Source organism: Bubalus bubalis, chromosome 6 (assembly GCF_019923935.1).
Source record: "Bubalus bubalis isolate 160015118507 breed Murrah chromosome 6, NDDB_SH_1, whole genome shotgun sequence".
Classification (NCBI taxonomy): Eukaryota; Metazoa; Chordata; class Mammalia; order Artiodactyla; family Bovidae; genus Bubalus; species Bubalus bubalis.
The window spans coordinates 42,046,072-42,071,851 of NC_059162.1; the positions used below are offsets into that span (position 1 = coordinate 42,046,072).

General features: G+C 43.4%; 1 long non-coding RNA gene across 3 annotated transcripts in view; it reads right to left on the reverse strand.

The window, feature by feature from the left end:
- Window positions 1–25,046, reverse strand: part of LOC112585613 — a 124,786-nt gene extending 99,740 nt beyond the window's left edge. For all 3 annotated transcript variants that reach the window (XR_006551784.1, XR_006551783.2, XR_006641201.1), the window contains exon 1: window positions 24,664–25,046. This is a non-coding gene — a long non-coding RNA (uncharacterized LOC112585613). The remainder of the gene's footprint in view (window positions 1–24,663) is intronic.
- Between the last annotated feature and the right edge of the window lie 734 nt (window positions 25,047–25,780).

The window sequence follows — 25,780 nt, forward strand, 5'->3', positions numbered from 1 at the left end:
CCACATAGCAGCCTGGGTAACACTCTCAAAACCAAGCCTGATGATGGTAACACCATGAAAAACACCACTATTGCCTTCCCACAAATCCTAAATTGAAGATTGAAAACCTCCATGTGGACCACAGGGTCCTTCGTTTCTGGCTCCTGCCCACCTTGCAAGCATTAAATAATACCATCCTCAAAAAAATAAATAATAATAATAATACCATCCTCTGCATCATTCTCTACTCTCCAACCCCACCGACACCTTCCTTCAGTTCCTAGAGCTTGCCCTAGAGTTCCAGAGCTTTAGCACAGAGCCTTAGCAAATGCCACCCCCTCTGCCTGAAATGCTTTCCTCCTCTCCTCACTCCCACTGTCAGACAGGTTAACAGCTCAGGCATCCTTTATGCTTCAGCTGCACCATTGCTTTCTCCCAGAAGATTCTTTGCCACCCTAGTCTGTGTCAACCTTTGTTACACATCTTCACAGAAACTAATTTTTCCTTTAAAGAATTTAGCTATCTTATAATTACATGTCCACTAGTACATTCATTTGTTCAAAGTCTATCTCACATGCCTGCCCCAAAGCTCCATAGGAGTAAGCTCTAGATCTGCTTTTGTTCACCATCCTTTCTCAGGAGCCTAGCAGAATATCCAGCACACAAAGATCACTTAATAAATAATGTGCTTAATAAAGAAGTGTTATAAAACTAATTCACTTATACTTTATGCTTCTGCCATTGAAAGGGTGACCAAATATCTCCCAAATGGTTGTAGGATGATTTATACCACTACTTTGTGTGAAGGAAGGTATCATAAATGTTGCATAAATGTTCTGGAAGCTATGAAAGATAATTGAGAGTCCTTTCATTTTAAGGCAAAGGGTTGGAGAATCCATCGAATGATTCCCCAGTAGTCACTGTGTTCACTGAGAGAAATTACTAATGGGGATGTGCTGTGACCAAAAACATGTGGAAGGCATAAAAGGCTGTTCTCTCGTTTACACTGAACCCTCTCAATTTACAAAGTAGATGAGTTCCAGAAAGGTAAAAAGACCTGTCCAAGTTCCTATAATGTGAGACACAATAACCACTTTATTTGTGTCTGGCTATGTACCTAACACTGGGCTCTGTTCTCAGAGGATGTAGGATAAAGAGTCTTAATTAAAAGGACCATGGTAGGTATACAATAAATATTATTAATTTAACACATGTTCATGCAGCACATTCTGCTTCTTGGGCCTGGATAGGTACTGCAGAACTGAAAATAAAACAGATGATATCTTCCCTCATGGATTTTATATTAATTTAGTCATAGATTGTGGGAGTTTTGCTATAAAATGTATAAACAAGCCAAGGTAACAGATGCCAGTGACAGGAGGAAACAGTCACAGCCACTTTCAACAGACTGGCCAAGGCAAACCTCTCTGGGGAATGACATTGCAATTTAGACATAAAAGATGAGAAGTGACCAACCTCATGAAGAGATAGTGGGATAACTTCAGTAGAAATAGAATTCCAGATAGAAGCAATAGCATGTGCTAAGGTCCTAGAAACACAAGAACTTGTCTTTTTGAAAGCAAATAAGAGTAATGTGGCTGGGAGGTGGTGGTTCGTGGGCATATACTATGGGTTGAAACTGGGGAAATTAGTAGGAGTCAAACCTTCCAGGGCTTTGAAGCCTATGGCAAGGAGTTTCTTCTAAGAAGTATGCATGGCCATTGAGAGATCTTAGGTCTGCTAGTTGGAGGCTGAATGGTGACATGACTTGATTTTCATTTTTAAAAGACTACTGTAGATGTTGGGGGAAATAAACTGGCTTTAGAGAGGCCATTTAGGAAACTATTGTCAAGGTCCTGACAAGAGAAATTGTCTTGGATGATGACAGTGAAGATGAGGAAGTAAATGTTTATGCACTATTTCTGGAGAGAAGACAGACAGGAAGGAGTAGAAATGGCAGTGGAAGCAATGATCAAGAAGTTAGTCTTCAGTAAATGAGACTGATCAAGATGTCATAAAAGACAGCTTCAGAAGGGTTAGTGGGTGGTGAAGCAGAATGTCATAAAGTAAAAGGAGCTTAGGGCTTTGAATGAGAAAGAAAAAGTCATTTAAATGTGACCATGAGAAGTAAGGAGGGTGCTCACCTCCTGTCATGGGGCAAGAGAAGAATAAAGAAAACAGCCTCCACTAGCAAGGGTGCAGGGAAAACTGTGTTAGAAGGGGGAAAACTAAGTTTCAGTGAAGACATGGAGACAAAAGGAACGCTCCTCTACAAGCAGAGTCTGTTAATCACAGATCAGGAGTTCCAGAGGACACAGCGAGAAAATTTAGGGGACTAGGAGGGAAGTTGCAAGATTTGAGATCAACGGTATGTCCTTAGAATAACAATGGTTGTGTACAGAGCCTGGGACTTCTGAAGGACTGCAGTAAACTGGGGCCTGAGGCATGACATGATAAATATCAAGAGGCTCATGAGAAAGAGGACAATAAATTCAAGCCATAATCCTGAACAAATGACTTGACATCGTAAAGGTGTCCAGGTGATTTCTCCCTCCTACAACTCATGCAATAGTCGATCTGGGTGATGTGGTCGCTGGGTGCCACCCCTCTGTCCTGCAAGGATAATGAGTTATGTGATTAAGGTCCAGAGGACTACTCTCTCTCAGATAGCTAGAAAAGGAAGTTTTATAGCTGTCATTTTCTTATTAGACCCCATTTCCTTAGACATGATTAATTGGAACATGGGTGGGTACCTACCCCAATCTGGGCAAATTCAAGTCTTTTTCCAGATTATTTCCATGTACAACAGGGAGTCCTTCAGTGGGGAGAGAAGTCATTAGATATAAAACATGGTCTCTGTGGACAGCTATTTTTTTCAATCATGCAGAGAGAGCCAGTCGAAATGAGCCAGTCAAAATTCAAATGTTTATTTGAATTGGTTCATTCAAGTTTTTTTTTAATGTCTTGAGCCAATAAATGTATCTTTTTGCCTAAAATAAAGCTGGATTTCTGTACCTCAAAACCAAGAGTACTAATCTGAAGCCAAAGACTAATAGCTAATGCATGAATTCTGTAACCTTCTGCTATCGACCATGGCAAGACATAGTGTTAACAGCCCCATAAAGTTAGCTAGTAAATTTTCTCCACATCAGTGTGAGGAAGCCATAAAAGTGGGAAATACTAATGCTACAATGTATTAGTCAGGTTTTTCCAGAAAAACAGAATAGGATGTGTGTGTGTGTGTGTGTGTGTGTGTGTGTGTGTGTAGAAAGAAAATAAAAAATACAGTTATGTTGGCTGATGATTGTATGAGCCAATCTGCAGGAGGCAGAGGCCCAGGAGACTCAGTGGCTCCAGTCTGAAGGCCTGCAGGCTGGAGATTCAGGAAGAACTGATATTTCAGTTTGAATTCAAAGGCAGGAAAAAACAACAACACTGACACGAATCAGTGACAGGCAAAAAGGAATTCTCTCCTATTCAGCCTTTTTGCTCTATTTAGGCCTTCAACTGATCAGATGAGGGTCACCCATGTTAGGGAGAGTAATCTGCTTTCTCAACCAATTCAAATGTTTATTTGAATTGGTTCATTCAAATGCTCATCCAGAGCCAGCCTCACAGACACACCAAAATAATGTCTGACCAAATATCTGTGCACCCTATTGCCCAGTCCAGCTGACACATAAGAATCAACGATCACTCTACAAAAACTTATATGACTGCCTGCTGGAGGTATGACTGCCTTACAGTGTGTTGAGTGCTATAGGATATATTAATACTGTTATTGGGAGGCTCAGATGCCAAGACATTGTATTTGTCATGGTGACCTTGGACTAGCTCTCAGGTTAGGCAAAGTCCTGATGAAGGAATAGCAGAGGTAGGGAAACTGTGTGGAGGAAAGAAGCAAAACATCCTGAGCTCCCTAAGTTGAGTGAGCAAACTATTTTAAGTAAAGAGTTGTGAACATTTAGAAAGTATGAAGTAGTTTGTCTAAGTCTATAAAGCAGGAAGAGCTTTAGAAAGGCTATTGGAAGACTATAGGTGGTACTACTGGCATCTCACGGCAAATAGATGGAGAAACAATGGAAAAAGTGACAGACTTTATTTTCTTGGACTCCAAAATCACTGCAGATGGTGACTGCAGCCATGAAATTAAAAGATGCTTGCTCCTTGGAAGAAAAGTTATGACAAACCTAGACAGCATATTAAAAAGCAGAGATATTACTTTGCTGACAAAGGTCCATCTAATCAAAGCTCTGGTTTTTTCAGTAGTCATGTATGGATGTAAGAGTTGGACCATAAAGAAAGCTGAGCTCTGAAGAATTGATGTTTTTGAACTGTGGTGTTGGAGAAGACTCTTGAGAGTTCTTGGACTGCAAGGAAATCAAAGTAGTCAATCCTAAAGGAAATCAGTCCTGAATATTCATTGGAAGGACTGATGCTGAAGCTGAAACTCTAATACTTTGGCCGCCTGATGCGAAGAGCTGACTCATTGGAAAAGACCATGATGCTGGGAAAGATTGAAGGCAGGAGAAGGGGACTACAGAGGATGAGATGGTTGGATGGCATCACCGACTCAATGGACGAGTTTGAGCAAGCTCCAGGAGTTGGTGATGGACAGGGAAGCCTGGCATGCTGCAGTCCATAGCGTCACAGAGTTGGACACAACTGAGCGACTGAACTGACTGACTGACTAATAAAGGGTTGACCTGCCCATGCAGGAGATGCAAGAGACAGGAGTTTGATCTCTGAGTTGGGAAGATCCCCTGGAGGAGGAAATGGCAACCCACTCCCATATTCTTGCCTGGAAAATTCATGGACACAGGAGCCTAGCAGGCTAAATACATGGGGACACAGAGAGTTGGACACAATTGAACGAATGAGTACACACACATACTCCAGAAAAGCCATTGGGGGGGTGAAATTTTCATAATCTGGCAGAATACCTAAATAAATAAACAGGGTAAGGCCTGAAATGGTATCAAGAAGAGCAGGAACCTATAGCTGTTGTTTAGTTGCTAAGTCACATCTGACTTTTTACGACCCTGTGGACTGTGGCATGCTAGGCTCCTCTGTCCTCCACTACCCCCTGGAGTTTTCTCAAATCCATATCAGTTGTGTCAGTGATGCTATCTAACCATCTCCAAGGCAAAAATTAGAGAGCATAGAGAAATCTCTCATTTTACTCATCTGTAGAATGGTTATAACAATAGTAGGTGACTTACCGGATTATTATGAAGGTCAAATAAATTCTACTTTTATGGCTCTCTCTCATACTGTTGTGTAGGGGATTTGCTAGTTTATTCCATGAGGGGCATCATACTATGTCATGCTATGATCAGTGGAAGAAGACTGCAGGATTTGTGAGTTAGCTATGGTTCTTTAGGTTGTGAGGACCAAATAATGCAAGACACCATGCAACAACCTGCCACATCATAAGGGGTCACTTAGCTCTGTAGCACTATGCCCATCTGAAACATTGCCTGCCACCCTTGAACTAAGGGGCATAGGCAACACAGATAATACAAAGGACAAGAGCTATGAGATCAAGGACGAGGGCTGAGGGCCCAAGGATCTAGACTTTAGGGGAGACTTCTCTGAAGTTTCTGGAGTCGCAGTGGCAGCCTTAAGGTCCCCATCACAGAGGTATCTTTGAACACTGGCTTAGGGGGCTCCCCTGGGCCCAGTTTGTTACCTATCTTCTTTTTAATGCTCAACATTCTTTCACAGCTATGATCTCATCTGTTCATAGATCATCCCTGGGAAAATCACTGAGAGGAAACCCTGGTTTTCATTGTACCAGGTCCTAGGGCAGTTCAGCTCCTTTCAGTGAGATGAATCACTTCAGTCCTCCCATGTTCTCAGGAGGTGGATCCCGCTCTCTTTGATACCTTGAAGGCTTTCAGGTTTATGAGGCTGGAAGTGGTGGGAAAATGTTTGAGGTACATTTGGCTTCATTCCTGTTTCCCGGACATCAAAAGCAAAGTCAAGATCCAAGGCCAGGAACTTAACTCCCAAGTCCCATACTCTTTGCACAAAACCACAACGGGTTGATTTTGCCCTTTCCTATGCCTTAGCAGGCTTCCCTGGTGTCTCAGATGGTAAAGAATCTGCCTGCAATGAAGGAGACCTGGATTCAATTCCTGGGTCAGGAAGATCCCCTGGAGAAGCGAATGGCTACCCACTCCAATGTTCTTGCCTGGAGAACTCCAGGGACAGAGAAGCCTGGTGGGCTATAGTCCATGGGGTCTCAAAGAGTCAGACACAACCGAGAGACTAACACTTTCACTTTCTTGCTGTAGGTGACATAGGAGATATCAAATAGTTTCAATGTTTAATTCAGCTCATGCATTTTTGAGAACTTACTATGTATTCTTGCTCAATGCTGTGGTAAAAATGAAGGGCTGATGTTGTTAATCAGAGGACCAAACGTAACTCCAGAATTTCTCTTGAATTTGTCCTCTTCTGCAGCCCTTGCCCCTGCCTGTGCTCAGCCTCCACCTTAAGAATCATCTGTTCTCTGTATCCAGCTGCTTCAGTCTCACTACTATTACCATCATTTGTATCCACTTGAAAGCTTGTCATTGCCTTCATTGAAAACCTTGATGATGCCCTAATCTCATTAGCAGGGTTCTTCAACCCTGGTTATACAGTGGAATTACCAGGGCAGTAAATGTCCAGGCCCTATCCCAGATATTCTGACTTTAATTGGTCTGGGGTAGGGCCATCATTCTTTTTGTTTTAATCTCCACATGACATTAAAGTCCAGCCAAGACTAAAAGTCTTTCCCTTACCAAATAAAGCCAGATCTCCTAAGCATTAAATCTGAAGCTCTTCACAACTTGGAAATGACTGATATTTGTCTTATCTCTTCTGTTGTACACTTGTTATTATAATCATATCTTAAAATACCTGTCATCCCTGTCAGACTGTGAGTTTCTCAAAGCCAAAATCCCTATCATTCATCTCTGTATCCCTAGTATTCATCATAATGCTGGGAAAACAGTAGGTGCTTAATGAATCTTGGTGGATGGGTAAATGGTAACGGATGGGTGGGTGGACAGATGAATAAATTCTGAACTAACCTAATCCATGCTGAATTATCAGGACTAAGAACAAAGTTTCGTATATCAATGTGCCTCTACCGTTTGCTCCAGAAAATTCTTGCCAAGGAAAATAAGAGAGTAAAGGGGGGCTTCCCTGGTGATCCAGTGGCTAAGAATCCACCTGCCAATGTAGGGGATGCTCTGGAGCCTGTGAGCCACAACTACTGAGCCCATGGGCTGCAACTACTGGAGCCTAAGCACTTAGAGCCCATGCTCCATAACAAAAGAACCACTGCAAGAAGAAGCCCGCACACTGCCACTAGAGAGCCTCAGCAATGAAGATCCAGTGTGGCCAAAAATAAAATAAAAATAAAATCTTTCTTTAAAAAAAAAATGTAAAGTGTGCAAACATTTGATTCACCAGTCCTAAACACTGAACTTGGCTTGATTGCAATCAGATTCCCTTATGGAAATTCCATCTACTTTCAATCAGATTTTCAAATGCTATGAATCTCTACCTCTGATCTCTCCCCTCTTAGATCCTATACATCATCAAAGGGGTGTTTGCCATATTTTAGCAAGTAATAAACTCATCTTTATTTGAGCAGTAGGTTATTCTACTGATCGTTTGGGGATCAAGTATCAATATCTAAGTTCTTTTCTTATCTTACAGTGTGGCTTTGGGTTAATCTGTCACATTATCAAATGTCTCTAGATATAAAATGAGTCCAATAATACTTATCATTTATCTCACTCACAAAATCGTTGGAAAATGGAATGTGCTATGATTTTCTTTGGCGCTTTCTATCCAAGGATCTCAAAGCATTTTATTTCTGCCCAATGCAAATGTACTTCATGATTAATAGTATTGCTTCTGAAAGTCACGGACAAAAGGATTTCATAGCTCCAAGAGCTGTGCTGTCAAATGCAGCATTCTCTAAGTGCAATGACTTTATCATACCATTACATAAGAGCAAGACAACAGGAAAGATTAAGACCTTAACTTGCTGCTAGTTTTCTAATTAAGAACTAAAGAATGCCTCCCAACTGCTGATTTATTTACTTGACTCATTAGAAAATCACACATGAATGGATTCATAATTACTCTTAAATTACAAGCATTTGTTTATTAATGTTACCAAACTGAGGAGCAGTACAACTGTCTATGATATGTCAATTTTTAAAAAAGCTGTGAAGCAAACTGTTAACTGTGTTAATTACATTGAACCTTTCACATTCTGGATTCTAAATGGTACTAATGCTTTTATAGGCTTGGAATAGTTTGCCTTTACACTTCACAGGGAGAAAAAAAAAAAAAAACTACCTTAACAAAAGGGTAGATAGAAAACAAAACAGTTAGCATCTTTTAAGAATCATACTGAGTTTCATTAGACTCCAATAAAATCCGATTACAGAAAGATCAGTATTAGAATTTCTGTGTAACAAAGTGTTGGTTTTTAGAAGTTTTCCTTTCTCAATTCTTGTGGGAAAGGAACAAAGTTAAGATTTAGAAAGTTAGTGAGCTGACTCTTAGAAAAAGACTACAGAATTTCTAAGTTTATCACCACATATTGAGGTGCGTGTGATTCAAAAGATGCAATTTGACATTGAAATAAAAATACTGGATTTACTGGACAACATAGAAAAAAATAAGAGAAATGTGAGGTTTTTTTATAAACTAGAACAATTGCTTTATCCTTGCCAAGATTTAGTAAAACTAGATTTGTCGGGCTTCCCTGGTGGCTCAGTGGTAAAGAATCTGCCTGCCAGTGCAGGATACACAGGTTTGATCCCTGGTCCAGGAAGATCTCACATGCCACAAGCAACTAAGACCATGAGCCGCAACTATCAAGTCTGTGCTCTAGAGCCTGGGAGCTGTAACTACTGAGCCCACATGCCACAGCTACTGAAGCCCGGAGCCCAAGCTCTGCAGCAAGAGAAGCCACCACAGTGAGAAGCCCGTGCAGCACACGAGAGTAGCCCCTGCTCTCTGCAACTAGAGAAAAGCCCATGCAGCAACCATGACCCAGCACAGCCAAAAATAAATAAATATTTATAAACAAAACTGGATTTGTAATCACTAAAGAGGGTCCCGTAGTGCATAGGACCTTTCTAATTTGTACTGACTGACAAAACACTCATGATGAATTATAAAATTTTGTGAATTGAAGAAAGAAATAATATAACTACTAAGACTCCAAAGCAATAAATCAAGACAAGTGTCTTCATTGTAGATAGAACAATGCCCTTCAACGGTGACCAGACGTACCCTAGCAACAAAATAAGCTCTTCACTGACAACAAAGAACAGATAATAGTTAAAGCAATAACCACTCATACCTAGTTTTGTATTCTATTTTTGGTTCTGATACTAATTTGTAACCCTAGTACATCACTAATCTACCTTCCTGTGTCCAGGTCTATTTCCATAAAATTAAAGATTTGGGGGGACATTTAGCAAAAAATTCAAGGAGCCAGACTAGGTTCAGATCAGATCAGTCGCTCAGTCGTGTCCGACTCTGCGACCCCATGAATCGCAGCACGCCAGGCCTCCCTGTCCAGCACCAACTCCTGGAGTTCGCTCAGACTCACGTCCATCGAGTCAGTGATACCATCCAGCCATCTCATCTTCTGTCGTCCCCTTCTCCTCCTGTCCCCAATCCCTCCCAGCATCAGAGTCTTATCCAGTGAGTCAACTCTTCGCATGAGGTGGCCAAAGTACTGGAGTTTCAGCTTTAGCATCATTCCTTCCAAAAAAATCCCAGGGCTGATCTCCTTCAGAATGGACTGGTTGGATCTCCTTGCAGTCCAAGGGACTCTCAAGAGTCTTCTCCAACACCACAGTTCAAAAGCATCAATTCTTCGGCGTTCAGCCTTCTTCACAGTCCAACTCTCACATCCAGACTAGGTTAACTAATATTAATTCAACTCAAATTTGAAGTCAATAAAAAAGGCAGGTAGACATCAAAGAAAGCTCAAACTTCCCCTTACTCATTGATACCAGATTTCACAAAATATGCTTGTTCTTTTAATAGTTTCAGAGATCAGCCTTTAAACTCTCATTTTATAATATTGTCAAAGCCCAGCCACATGGAGCAATAGCAATTTTTTTTCTGTCTCTCTGTTAACCCTTCTTTATCCCTATTCCATTCCTCAGCTTTGACAAAGGGTTGACTTCTAGAGCAAATTAGGGGCAAGAGAAAAGAATCTGGGATCTTATCTGTCTCCCTCCCAGCTCCTCTCCCCTCAGCATCTGTTCCCTCTGGGTACCACCTCACTACAGAAAGGGATGAGGTGGGGACTTCCCTGGTGGTCCAGTGGCCAAGACCCTATGCTCCCAATGCAGGGGGCCTGGGTTCAATCCCTGGTCAGGGAACTAAATCCCACATGCTGCCACTAAGAGTTTGCATGCTGCAATGAAGACGGAAGATCTTGCATACCACAAGTAAGACATGGCACAGCTAAATAAATCAATAAAAAGAAAGGGACAAGGTAAGTTAAACCCTGGAAAACTGCCACCATCAGTGCCTCCGTCCCCACCCACTCACCTACAACGCCAGTTAAATCCCTACATTTGGAATCTACTCCTGGACATGACACAAAAATATACTATGAGAAAGCATGTAGTGAATTTTTCTTCTCTTAGAGAATGTTACTAATTCTTTAGAAAAAAATAATAATGTAGCTTTGTTCTCCTCTAGGATATTTATTTTTCACTGTTAAAGACTCCAAGCCCAAACACTGCAGTGAGTCCACAAGAACTCAGCTATTAAAAGCTACATTCACATCTTACCAAAGGTGACCCCTCAGTAGCCATTCTCAGCACTCCTTTCAGCAAATGAAAATGCATCTTAGAAGCAAAGCACTCATTTACAAATTAGTTCTCTTGCAGTTAATATATTGTTGGGAGGATTTAATGCTCTCATTATCTTTCATTATTTACAGCCAATGTATTAATATCCCATGAAATGTTTCCTTTGAAATGATTTTAATCTTCTTATTTAGCTTGTTCTAAACTCAACCACTTTGTAGTAATGAACCTGCTCCCCCTAATGAACTGTTCATGGGGAGCCCACACTACCCTGCCAGGATGTTATTACTAATGTGAAGTGTTCTAATGGCCCTGCTGGGGAACTGGGGTGCCGGTAGGCTTGGTATTCACAATTCCATCAATTCTTTCATAATCATGAGCTTAGATTCTGGGTAGCAATATTTTCTAATGAATACCTTAAAACCTGCACTGATGACTGTCTACATGTTCCAAATACAATCCCTTCAGTTGTGTCTAGGAATGCATTTACTAAAAGCAATCAGTCAACACTAGAAATGCATTTATTAAATCAAGTAGCTCTTATTGATATGCTATCAAGACACTGTGACTGTGAAGGGCACTAGAGATTAAAGGATACAGAAGTCACAGCAGTCTCAAAATCATATAAGCAAGCAGAGGAAAGCTGCTTCTAAAAATATAAAATATGAAAGATTTAATTAATACTTCTGTGCACACACAAAAAATCATAGAACATTAGGAGATTAATTGCCAAATAAGTTGACTAAGTTCAGAATAGTAAGAGATCACTGCGGGCTAGAATGAGCTGGGGAGGCTTCACTAACTCTGTGGAAGCGTGGGTTGAATGGTTGCAGATGGAGAAGGAGATTCTTAGTTATTGACAGCCACTCGCTAAGTACCTATTATGGGAACACCAATCAACTCAGGGCATTACCTCCACTAACTCATTTATACTGCAGAACTTACAATAAATAATTCTTGCAACTTGAATTTTTCAGGAGCCAACTGAAACATAATCACACAGCTACTCTGTGGCAGTGCCATAGTTTGGACACACAGTAACTCCAATCAGTACTTCCACTCAGTTTAAGGTAACCCCATTCAGCACTAGGAGGAGGAAACTGAGTCAGAAACAACTTGAGGACCTGACAGTCTAAGCAGATGGTTCTGACTGCATGAAAGGGCCCAGAGGGCTCCAGAGGCATGAAGTCTTCCAAGCAGATGCCATTCACCTGGGTAACTTGCCCAGGTAACCTTGCATTTATTCCTGTCCTTTCTGCTTCTGAAAACAGCTTACACAGTTTCAGGCCACTTGCTCTACAGGGCAAAGCCTTGGAACATCACAACTGAAAGGACTCAGAGAGATGGTCTAAGGCAAGCCCCTTAAGACCTGAGTGCTCTCTCTCCCCAACCGAACTCCTTTCATCCCCTGAATTCAAGTTTACATCACTGACTGTGATACAAGACTCTGATACAAGAATCCGCCCTCTGACTGTGTGATCTCAAACCCAAGATTTAACCTTTCTGTCCCTAAATCTTTCCATGGAATGATCTCTGTATTTGCTGCCCAGACAATTTATGCAACTCTAAACACCTCTTCAGATGTTTGATGCCCCTGCCTCCAAAACGTTCCTGGTTCCTGGGTTTTCTGCACCCAGCTGGGAAAACTAAACAGAGTAGTTCCCCAAACACTTTGCCTACAAGGCCCCTTATCTAATATTTTTAAATGCCAAGAGTCCTCTCCCACTATGACACGTGTTTGTTTTGTACCAGTTCATTGAGAAAATAATGACCGAAGCTCCTGCTGATACAGGCACTTTTTAGAGTGAATTTGCATTTCACTGTTTGAAACAGCATCTCTACCCAGTCGAAAAACAAAATTACCAATCTGTGGCAGCCACTGTATTTATTCACACAGTGGACAGTGCCGTTCTTCTAATACATATAGCCTTACATTGATGTTAAGGTCTTTCCAAAGATATTCAGCCCTCAGATCGCAAACCACCGACCACAGCTAGTTAACCAGTTAGGTAATTATTATCCTCGGAAAGTTAATTTTTCCTACCGTTTCCTCATTTTATGGCACAGGATGGTAAATGCTAAAGCAACCTCATAGGGAGTCTGGTTTGTTTGATGTAGGCACCGTAGATTACAAAGATAGAGATCCTTACTCACCTTTACAGCCCAATGATATTCTGATAAAGAACCTAGAAAGCAATTGTTTAAAGGGCAGAACTCCTGTTTGGTTGTTTGCTAGTTTTCCCTTCTGAACAGCCTCATTAAGCACAAGAAGCTGAACAGCAGAGTTTTTTTCTTTTTTTTTTTTTAAAAAAAAGGGGGGCAAAACTGCCTTCCCAAATCCAAGAGTTCACATGAGACTGCATACAAATGGCTGGGGTCTCTCTTCATTCAGCCTAGCAGCTATTATTCCTACTTCTGTGTGACTTGCATGGCAAACACGGGAACAGGAGGCCGAGACAAAGAGCCAGGACAGACAATAAAATCGCTGTGTGTGTTTGCTTCTGCAATCTACCAGGCTAGTCTCTCCCTCACAAAATTTTTCCACATGCTGCTGTCCATTATACAGGTACTTTTAGAAAATGAGAAAGGAAAAAAGAAAAAGCCATCAGTTGTCATAGAAACAATAGCAATTTGGGCCACCTTTGTGCAAACAGATAGAAAGACTGCTGCTGCTTGGCCAGTTTCCAAGCACCCAGGTTGAGAAACACTGGCCAGCTTAAAAGAGAGCCCCTGAATTTCTCCCACGCCAGCAGACTGATGCCTTCAAGTGGGCTGTCACATCCTTGCCTGGAATTGAAGGTTAATTAAAATACAGCCCTGGATGTGCGAACATTTTAAGAAAGACACATTCCTCAACCCCAAACTCCCCTGTGTGAGGTCTAACAAGGCAATTGTAACCTTGCGCACTGGGGTCACGCTGTGGTGTTCACCCCGCATTCTGATGGGATCTGTTCTCATCAGAGAAAGATGTAATCATCTCTAAGAGACTCTAATTAAGCTGGTAATTAAAGTTAGCTTTGGGAGATGAAATATCCCCAGGGTGAGGCTGAGATGCCAGGATTCGTGCTAACAGCATGCACAGCCAGGTGGCCGTGGCTTTCCCCAGTTTATGGCCTCTTTAAGACACCTGCAGAATGGCTTCCCTTGTAAATCAGCAAGCCAGCAAGAAAAGTCACCCACCCGCCTTCCTCAGGACGTTCCAAATGGCCAGCAGTCACAGGAAGTGTCCAACCCAGAGGTCCGATGCAGTGACCTTAAATATAGAGTTGATTTAAAAATGCAGGTGCTGTGGGCTGACGAAGAAGAAAACACTCCTGTTAGCAGGATTTATGGAAGTCTCTCTCTCTCACTCTTCATGCTGTTTCTACTTGTGAGTACTGAAGCACTGTAGACCATCAGGAAGACAGTAGAGCTCAGTGGTGAAATCAGCTGGGCAGAGGGTCAGTGACAGACAGGAGGGCAAATCGAAGTGAAGTTGAGAAGAAACCAGAGAATAGGAGGGAGAGGCATCAGGAGCCAGCCAGAGGGAAAGCAGGAGGGAGGAGGGCACACAGAAACAAAGACAAGGAGGAGGGCAAAGGTTTCCACCCGCGGGGGATGTGCAGACCCCCAGAGCCTGCCAAACAGTCCATCTGAGGTTTGATTTTGAGACCTGGCCCAAATTCATTTTACTTGTGCTCATGCTCCCAAAAGAATAAATTGTATAACAGATGAGTTGGGTTAGCTTCAGCTGTGTGAGACAGAAAATCACAAAGAGCCCTGGCAAAAGCCGGAGGTTGGCAGACCAGAGCTGCTAAGCTGTATTATGGCATTCAGAGACCCAGATTCCTTGTAGCTTTCCATTCCGCCACTAGGCTGAGGACCTCGGCCTCATGGCCCGTAAATGGCTGTCATAGTTGCAGCCATCACAAGCGCATCCCAAACAGCAGGAAAGATGAAGAAGGGCACACTCTTCCCCTTCTACAAAGGCTTTCCAGAATTATCACCCAACACTTTCACATAAAACTCATGGGCCAGAACCTACTCACGTGGTCACACCTAGTTGCAAGGTCTGTATACAGAAACTGTGTTTGGATTCATTGCTACTCTGAATAAATTATTAAGTAAAAGGGGAATAGATACTTTAGGTACCTAGAAGTCTCTGCCAGTCAGGGTATTTCTTTTTGGACTCTCTGATCATCTCTTTAGAGTGTGTCAGTCATGGTGACAAAAAGGAAAGCTGTTCCCCTACTTACCACTCACCATGTGGGGGTGTGTGTGTGTGTGTGTGTGTGTGTGTGTGGTGTACGTGTGTGTATGTGTGTCTTGGGGGAGGGAGAAGTCCCACATCAATCAATTCTCCAACTCTGCAGACATTAACTGGATGTCTCACAATTTAATTCTGATACTAAACTAACAGCCAGAGTCAGTGCAGACCTCACAGGTTAAGGGCTCAGTCCCATAAGACTGCACCTGCCCCCATGCCCACCACCACTTCAGACACCAATTGCAAGTCCAGGCCTCCCATACTTCTGACCAATAGGCTGTAAACTAGGGGTTCCCATAAACCCCTCTTTGGGTTGAGTAATTTGCCAGAATAGCTCACAGAACTCAGAGAAACATTTTATTTACTATTATCAGTTTATTAAGGGCTTCACTGATGGCTCAGATGATAAAGAATCCGCCTGCAATGTAGGAGACCTGAGTTCAATCCCTGGGCCAAGAAGACCCCCTATAGGAGGAAATGGCAATGCACTCCAGTATTCTTGCCCGGAGAATTCCATGGACAGAGGAGCCTGGTGGGCTACAGTCCATGGGTGTCACAAAAGAGTCAGACAAGACTGAGTGACTAACACATAACACACACACACACACACACACACACTTTATTATAAAGACATAATGATCAATGCAAAGAAATAGAGGAAAACAGTAGAATGGGAAAGACTAGAGATTTCTTCAAGAAAATGAGAGATACCAAGGGAACATTTGTGCAAAGATGAGTACAATAAAGGACAGAAATGGTATGGACCTAACAGAAGCAGAAGATATTAAGAAGAGGTGCCAAGAATACAAAGAACTATACAAAAAAGATCTTCATGACCCAGATAACCACAATGGTGTGATCACTCACCTAGAGCCACACATCCTGGAATAAGAAGTCAAGTGGGCCTTACGAAGCATCACTACAAACAAACCTAAGGAGGTGATAGAATTCCAATTGTGCTATTTCAAATCCTAAAAGATGATGCTGTGAAAGTGCTGCACTCAGTATGCCAGCACATTTGGAAAACTCAGCAGTGGCCACAGGACTGAAGGCCTGTGGTCAAAGGTCAGTTTTCATTCCAATCCCAAAGAAAGGTAATGCCAGAGAATGTTCAAACTGCCACACAATTGCACTCATCTCACACACTAGCAAAGTAATGCTCAAAATTCTCCAAGCCAGGTTTCAACAGTACGTGAACCATGAACTTCCAGATGTTCAAGCTGGATTTAGAAAAGGCAGAAGAAGCAGAGATCAAACTGCCAACATCCGCTGGATCATTGAAAAAGCAAGAGAGTTCCAGAAAAACATCTATTTTTGTTTTATTGACTACGCCAAAGCCTTTGACTGTGTGGATCACAACAAACTGTGGAAAATTCTTCAAGAGATGGGAATACCATACCACCTGACCTGTCTCCTAAGAAATCTGTATGCAGGTCAAGAAGCAATAGTTAGAACTGGACACTGAACAACAGACTGGTTCCAAATCAGGAAAGGAGTATGTCAAGGCTATCTATTGTCACCCTGCTTATTTAACTTATATGCAGAGTGCTGCTGCTGCTGCTGCTGCTGCTAAGTCGCTTCAGCCGTGTTCGACTCTATGTGACCCCAGAGACGTTAGCCCACCAGGCTCCCCCGTCCCAGGGATTCTCCAGGCAAGAACACTGGAGTGGGTTGCCATTTCCTTCTCCAGTGCATGAAAGTGAAAAGTGAAAGTGAAGTTGCTTAATCGTGTCCGACTCCTAGCGACCCCATGGACTGCAGCCTACCAGGCTCCTCTGTCCATGGGATTTTCCAGGCAAGAGTACTGGAGTGGGGTGCCATTGCCTTCTCCTTATATGCAGAGTATATCATGCGAAATGCTGAGCTGGATGAAGCACAAGCTGGAATCAAGATTGCTGGGAGAAATATCAATAACCTCAGATATGCAGATGATACCACCCTTATGGCAGAAAACAAAGAAGAACTAAAGAGCCTCTTGATGAAAGTGAAAGAGGAGAGTGAAAAAGTTGGCTTAAAACTCAACATTCAGAAAACTAAGATCATGGCATCTAGTCCCATCACTTCAATGCAAATAGATAGGGAAGCAATGGAAACAGTGACAGACTATTTCTGGGGGCTCCAAAATCACTTCAGATGGGGACTGAAGCCATGAAATTAAAAGACATTGTTTCTTGGAAGAAAATATTTGACCAACCTAGACAGCATAGTAGAAAGCAGAGACATCACTTTGCCAACAAAGGTCCATATGGTCAAAGCCATGGTTTATCCAGTAGTCATGTACAGATGTGAGAGTTGGACCATAAAGAAGGCTGAGCATTGAAGAATTGATGCTTGCAAATTGTGGAGCTGGATAAGACTCTTAAGAGTCCCTTGAACAGTAAGGAGATCAAACCAGTCAGTCCTAAAGGAAATCAACCCGAATGTTCATTGGAAGGAGTGATGTTGAAGCTGAAATTCCAGTACTTTGACCACCTGATGGCAAGAACCAACTCACTAGAAAAGACCCTGATGCTGGGAAAGATTGGGGGCAGGAGGAGAAGGGGACAATAGAGGATGAGATGGTTGGATGACATCATTGATTCAATGGACTTGAGTTTGAGCAAACTCTGGGAGGTGGTGAAGGACAGGGAAGCCTGGCTTGCTGCCATCCATGGGATCATGAAGAGTCGGACACAACTGAGCAAATGAACAACGACAAGGACACAGAGGTGTGCTGAGAGCTGCACAGCGCAAGCCATCTGTGTTTTGAGCTAGCAGCATAAAATTTCCAGGAGGAGGTTTAAGCCCTAGGTGATTATTGAGGAGGAAACACCCCCACCTTTGCCCAGAAAGGGAACTGCCATGTGACAAGAACCAAGATGCAAAAGGAAGTTGGTACAATAGAAAGAGAACAGGCTTTGGGGCTGTCTATTCATCTAAAATTTCTTGAGCCCCAACTATATGTCAGGCACTCCCCAGGGGATGCAGCAGTAAGCACTGGTTCATTGGCAGGAGGTGAAAAGAAAGGATCTTAATCTCCAGTTTCTAGAAATGAAAATCAAACAGGGGTAAAGAGATCAGGTTCTCTGTAATTCAGAAAATGATGGGGCAGCTTCAGATTTCAGTCCATTTGGAGGGATGTTAAAGGAAAAAAACTTATTCTTGACACTTCTGAGAAATTTAAGGCAGACTTTATTTTAGGGTTGAGGGACCACTGCAAGGGGGTTCCACAGTGGGAGAAAAAGACTGACTTAACTCCAAATACAACAAGAAAAAGTGGAGATTTATGGTGGAGAATCAGGCTGAGGTCGGTGGATAGAAAATTGCTAAGAGGAAACATCAGGAGTAAAAGAAGGTTCTGGTAAACTGACCCCCCAGGATTCTTGCTGAAGGCAGCCAGGCTGATCAGAACCCAGGGTGATGGTAAATGATGAGGAACTTAATTAGACTCTGAGGCTGATCAGATATTAAGGATGGGGGACTCTTGTTAAACTGACTGAGGATTCTTGGTAAAATTGGACAATGCAGAGACAAACAGAGAAGTCCAAAAGTCAAGGCCTCGTTGGAAAAGAGCTCAAAGAAGCCTGATTAGAGTTTGGTCAAGGAGAGAATCTTTGTCAAGGACTGGAGAAAAACAAAAACAAATAAAACCACAAGGAAAAAAACTCAGTTATATCATAACGACAAATCAAGAACAGCTGTGGAGTACACATACGTCTTCTATATTTTCTTTCTTATTCTTCTAAAATGAAGATAATAACCAAGCAGTTTATAACATCATTCAAGTATATATTTACTGCAAACTGAAGCACAACCTGGCCCGAGGGAGCAAAACACCATACGAGTTTACTGCCTGAAGTCTGTCATCACAGAGCCATGCCTTAAAAGATTTTGCCCTTCCTTTTCCCATCTCTCCCCCTCTTATAGGGAGCAGTAGGGCATTTTCCATTTGAATTTGTTGCTGAGAATAGATTTTGAGTACCTTGAGGTAAACTGAGAAGTGGTACCCATGTAGTACTCTTAAAGTTAGAACATTTGTCTCCCTTACATCTATAGGCATTTTTTTCCTAGCACCAATTCCTACACGATCATCTTCCTTGCTCCCCTACAAGTAGGAGATGCCTTGAACATTTAAAAACTAATCAAGCAAAGACATGGGAGAATCTTAGATGCATATTTCAAAGTGAAAGAAGCCAGTCTGAAAAGGTTACATGCTGTATGATTCCAACTATATGACATTCTGGAAAAGGCGGAACTATAGACATTAAAAAAATTAGTGGTTACCAAGAATGGGGAAGGAGGGAGATGAATAGGCAGAACAGAGGATTTTAGAGCAGTGAAACTATTCTGTAGGCCACTATAATGTCAGATTACATGTCATTATATATTTGTCAAGACTAATAGAATGTAAAACACTAAAAGTGAACTCTAAGATAAACTATGGACTTCACTCTAGGGAGTGATGTTAATCAGAGGCTATGGTGGGGATGGGGGGTGGTAAGGGAGAAATTTCTATATCTTCCTCTCAATTTTGTTGTAAATCTAAAACTTCTCTTTAAAAACTGTCTTATAAAAAGACGAATGAAGCCTCATTATTTTGAATTTTATACTATTTTGGAAAATGCTAACTTTTGTGTTGGGATGAGATTTACAGGACAGGGTTGCAGAAAAGTTTCTAAACCACTTAATAGCACAAACACCATAATAAGGCCTCTGACAAATGACTTCTTTTCCGGAGATAAACTATTTCTCTTTGGGGGATAGTTAAGCAAAAACCATCCCCTGACACCACCTGATGTGAGTGTAAAGGACCGCTATGCAGGTGCCACGGGGAGCCAAAGGGAAGCGTGGAGGGAGACCTTAGGGTTCTTACCCAACTACAGCCCAGTGTTCAGGGCTGTGTTTAGCGCTGGCCACACCTCCTCTCTCTCCAAACCGGGTGGTGCTGTGAGTGACACAAAACGAGGACTCTAGGAGCTGAAGTTCAGGAAAAAGAGGCAGGCGGGGACGCTAATGCAGAACTAGAGATCAAAAGGTGGTCTCCGGCTAAAGGTGGCGGGTCTGGATGAGGAAGTGGCATGTGGGGGTAGGGGCATTCCCTGCTCACACTTGGCCGTGAACCCTGCAAAGGGCTGCAGAAACAATGCCAAACCGAAATGGCTGTGCAGCAGCAGATATAACGCCTTTGAGGCCAGGCCGGGAGCTTGCCGGCGCTAAAACCTAATGTGTAGGGGGGGGTGGGGGGGGAGAACAAAAGAAAGTCGGAAATTTCACGTGTATCAAAGAAAAGGGTTCGAAGAAATGCTGCAGGGGAAAAAAAAAAAAAAAGCTTCAACTCGAGATGCTTCCGGAATTTTCGGATGCTGATGTAAGCCGCCGCCGCTGCCCTCTGCAGCTGCGCCTCTGAGCGCTGCCTTCTCTTTAACTGCCACTTTGATACCACAGTCTTTTGAAGTCTTTTTTTCGTATATTTGTCATTCACTTCTGCATCAGAAAAGAAGTCACTGTTCCAGGGCTTACCCGGTCGCGAGGCTTTGCTAGGAGCGAGGCAAAGACAGGTCCGTGGGCGCCCTCTCCTGATTCTACTGAGAAGCTGCAGCTGCTAGAGCTGATAAAAGAGCGCGTTCGTTTTTCCCATAACCGGTGCAGCAAATTTTCATTACATTTACCCCGTATCTGTGGCTATCAAACTTAAGCGATCACCAGAAACGCCTGAAGGGAATCGTAAGAACAAGATTTCTGGGTGCCGCCCCCAGAGTTTCTGATTCAGTAAGTTTGGAGTGCAGCCTAGTAATTTGCATTTCTAGCGAGTTCCCAGGTGCTACTGGTTAAGGGAGCAGAGTCCCAGAACGATTGCTGTCTACTCAAGAGACTGGGCAAGGTAGGAAGGCTCTTTAGAAAAGCAGTGGACCTTATTTTCTGGGGTATTGGTGCTAATTTTAGGTTTCCAAATAGACTTTCTGAGAAGAATGTTTCCTGAAATTGTTGTCAGATTTACCTTATTTCTGGTTTTCCAGTGGCTCAGACAGTAAAGAATCTGCCTGCAATGCAGGAGATGCAAGAGACAAGAGTTCAGTCCCTTGCTGGGGAATATGGCCTGGAAAAGGAAATGGCAACCCACTCCCGTATTCTTGCCTGGGAAATCCCATGGACAGAGGAGCCTGGTGGGCTACGGTCAGTTCAGTTCAGTTCAGTCGCTCAGTCGTGTCCGACTCTGCAACCCCACGAATCACAGCAGGCCAGGCCTCCCTGTCCATCACCAACTCCTGGAGTTCATTCAAACTCAAGTCCATCCAGTCGGTGATGCCATCCAGCCATCTCATCCTCTGTCGTCCCCTTCTCCTCCTGCCCCTAATCCCTCCCAGCATCAGGGTCTTTTCCAATGAGTCAACTCTTCGCATGAGGTGGCCAAAGTATTGGAGTTTCATCCTCAGCATCAGTCCTTCCAATGAACACCCAGGGCTGATCTCCTTTCGGATGGATTGGTTGGACCTCCTTGCAGTCCAAGGGACTCTCAAGAGTCTTCTCCAACACCACACTTCAAAAGCATCAATTCCTCAGCGCTCAGCTTTCTTCACAGTCCCACTCTCACATCCATACATGACCACAGGAAAAACCATAGCCTTGACTACACGGACCTTTGTTGGCAAAGTAATCTCTCTGCTTTTCAATATGCTATCTAGGTTGGTCATAACTTTCCTTCCAAGGAGTAAGCGTCTTTTAATTTCATGGTTGCAATCACCATCTGCAGTGATTTTGGAGCCTCAAAAAATAAAGTCTGACATTGTTTCCCCATCTATCTGCCATGAAGTGATGGGACCAGATGCCATGATCTTCGTTTTCTGAATGTTGAGCTTTAAGCCAACTTTTTCACTCTCCTCTTTCACTTTCATCAAGAGGCTCTTTAGTTCTTCATTTTCTGCCATGAGGGTGGTGTCGTCTGCATATCTGAGGTTATTGATATTTCTCCTGGCAATCTTGATTCCAGCTTGTGCTTCTTCCAGCCCCGCATTTCTCATGATGTACTCTGCATAGAAGTTAAATAAGCAGGGTGACAATATACAGCCTTGACATACTCCTTTTCCTCTTTGAAACCAGTCTGTTGTTCCATGTCCAGTTCTAACTGTTGCTTCCTGACCTGCATACAAATTTCTCAAGAGGCAGGTCAGGTGGTCTGGTATTCCCATCTCTTTCAGAATTTTCTACAGTTTATTGTGATCTACATAGTCAAAGGCTTTGGCATAGTCAATAAAGCAGAAATAGATGTTTTTCTGGAACTCTCTTGCTTTTTCCATGATCCAGCAGATGTTGGCAATTTGATCTCTGGTTCCTCTGCCTTTTCTAAAACCAGCTTGAACATCTGGAAGTTCGTGGTTCATGTATTGCTGAAGCCTGGCTTGCAGAATTTTGAGCATTACTTTACTAGCATGTTAGATGAGTGCAATTGTGTGGTAGTTTGAGCAGTCTTTGACATTGCCTTTCTTTGGGATTGGAATGAAAACTGACCTTTTCCAGTCCTGTGGCCACTGCTGTTTTCCAAATTTTCTGGCATATTGAGTGCAGCACTTTCACAGCATCATCTTTCAGGATTTGGAATAGCTCAACTGGAATTCCATCACCTCCACTAGCTTTGTTCATAGTGATGCTTTCTAAGGCTCACTTGACTTCACATTCCAGGATGTCTGACTCTAGGTGAGTGATCACACCATCGTGATTATCTGGGTCGTGAAGCTCTTTTTTGTACAGTTCTTCTGTATATTCTTGCCACCTCTTCTTAATATCTTCTGCTTCTGTTAGGTCCATACCATTTCTGTCCTTTATTGAGCCCATCTTTGCATGAAATGTTCCCTTGGTATCTCTAGTTTTCTTGACGAGATCTCTAGCCTTTCCCATTCTGTTGTTTTCCTCTATTTCTTTGCATTCAATGGGGTCACAAAGAGACACGACTGAGTGACTAACACTTTATTCTAAAGCAGCTCTGTGGAAACTGAAAAAGCTTTCAACTTGCCAGGGTGTCACTCGAGGTAGTGAATGGTGCCACCTGAATGAGACCAGAGGTCTCAGCCCCTGCCAGTGCGCTCCCTCTTACAGTCTGCAGGAACCTCAAGTACCCTGCCGTGACCTTAATGTGTAGCAACATCTGTAACTGCGCCTAGGGGAAAAACACACCTCAAATGTTGCTGAGACAGGAGAATTTACCACACACTTACATACCCACCACCTCCAGACTGCTTTCGCCAGCAACACCCACCTTCTTCTGAAGATCTGTGGCACCAAAGCACCCTGGGGTGTGGCTGTGGTAACTTTCCTCCCTGCTCTCCGCTGTGTGGGAGCAGGTGTGAGAAAGCCAATTCTTGGTTGTTGCTGGGTTTAGCTGTTTTGTGGCTCCAGTCTGCCCTCAGGATAGACTCTCTCACAGAGCTCTTTATCACACCTTCAACTTGGCTTCCTTCTCACTTGATGTTTTACATGCTCTGAATATTTACAGTTTCTCCTCTCTGCCCACAGAACTCTTGGGCCTGTGGGCCTTGTACCTGGAATGCCTGCCCCTCACCTGCTCTTCCTCCTACCACCTTGTCTGAGGAACCCCTGCCTTCCATGAGGATTCAACATCCATTTTGTCTTTAGACAACCTCCCTTCACGCACACACACACACACACACACACCCCACCCTGAGACTGAGTAGAAACCTGTACTACAGAGTTCCTACAGCACCCAGGCCAAATACAGCCCTCAACATGCACATATGCATGCTCGGTCACTCAGTTGTGTCCGACTCTTTGCGAGAGTATGGACTGTAGCCCGGCAGGCTCATCTGTCCATGGGATTCTCCAGGCAAGAATACTGGAGTGGTTGCCATTTCCTTTTCCAGGGGAACTCCCCGACCCAGAGATCAAACCCACATCTCCTGAGTCTCCTGCATTCCTGGCAGATTCTTCACTGCTGAGCTGTCAGGGAAGTCCCACAGCCCTCCCCACTCCCGTGGCAATTGCATGTTGGCCGGGTTGATACCACTAGACTCCTTGGAGGATGGACTAGGACTTTTTCATCTTGGCACCTTCAGATCTAGCACAGCACCTAGAATGTAATGGGTGCTCAGTACATATACTAGAAAGAGTGAACACGAGGAGGTAGGATGGAGATTTCCTACATTATGCATCCACATAAACTGAAAAGCAGCATGCATAGGTGAGCCCAAAGAGCATTTGCAGGCCAGGAAAGCATCACCATTCTCAACCCCCAGACCAGGCAAGAAAAGCCACACTTTCTGGAAGAGAAAGCTGCAAGAATGCTAGGTAGAACCCTGGCAATCGCAGGACAAATCATGAACTCAGATGGTTGGAGGGATCCTGGAGGTTTCAGAAGATGTGAAAAGGTGCATGAATTATCCCTGGTCTCAAATTTTTTTAGCAAACAACACAAATAGTACCCAGGCCTCTGGATTCATTATCTGATATTTTCAGCACACATTATCATAAAGATATTGGATAAGCCCAATGATGAAAAAGCGGGGCAGAGAATAGTAAGAGGGTCTCCAGACAACAGTGCAGCAGTGGCAGCCATGAAGGTACAAAACTCAGATCTCACTTCAAAAATTAACTTACCAACAGCTACAAGGATTGTGCTGAGCTGACGCCTTACCACTGTTGGCACCCCCAGGCTTCACCTAGGCTTTTGCATCTTGACCAGGCTCATTCCTAGAGACTCCCAGCCAGTGACTCAGCAGGGCACGGAGATGGGGACATAGTCATTTCTGCTAAGATGGGACTGCTCTGAGGGTAGCAGTTACTTTAGAACTTCCAACTGGGTTAACCGTTAAGGTCAAATCTCTTTAGCAGTCTGGGGCTTTCCCAGCCCAAGCCTGCTTCTTCTCCCTTTTATTTCTCACAGACATCACCCCCTCACTAAACCTCTTGTACTCCTAACTCTAACTGAGCAGGACTTTGTGGGGCCTTGCCAGGGGCAGACCCTTCCCCCATATGCTCTGCTGTAGCTCCTCTCCAAAGTACCCAGATCAAAGAATTTCATGCATATTTCCTGAGTTTTTCAGGTGCTAAAAACCACCACCAAGTGAAAGAAATTAACTACTTGATGATCATGAGTACTTAGCTCCCAGAATTGCTGGCACCTAAGGATTGATAATGACCTCCCTGTTACCCCACCATCAACCAATCAGATAATTTGTGGAGGAGCCGATGACAGATCCTGTGACTCCTCCCTCACTTTGGCTTTAAAAATGCTTTGCTGAAACTTTTCAAGGAGTTGGGGTTTGGGGGACATGAGCCACCTGTTTCTCTCTCCATGGCCCTGCAATAAACCTTTCACTGCCCCTAATGACAGCATTTGTTTGGCCTCACTGTGCGTCAAACACGCAAATTTACATTTGGTAACAACTGCTTACCATCTACATCACTGAGGACCTAGTACAGCAGCCAAAGCCAGAAACAACAGTAAGAAACTCAAAGGAAAAGTAGGGTTAGGCGGGGGCGGGGGGAAGGAGCGAGGTCCCTGCCACTGACCAAGTACGTCAAACCCAAGGTCCTATTGGTGACCTTGATCTCAAGTGGCCTCGGCCAGCAGCAGCTTGAAGCAGAGTCTCGGTTCCCTAACCAGGGAGTGAAGTCAAGCCACAGCAGTGAGCACTGGGTCCCAGCCACGGACCACCAGGCAAGTGGCCAGTGACAAGGCCCCGGCTTGTCTGCTTTCTAGAAATAAATTTCA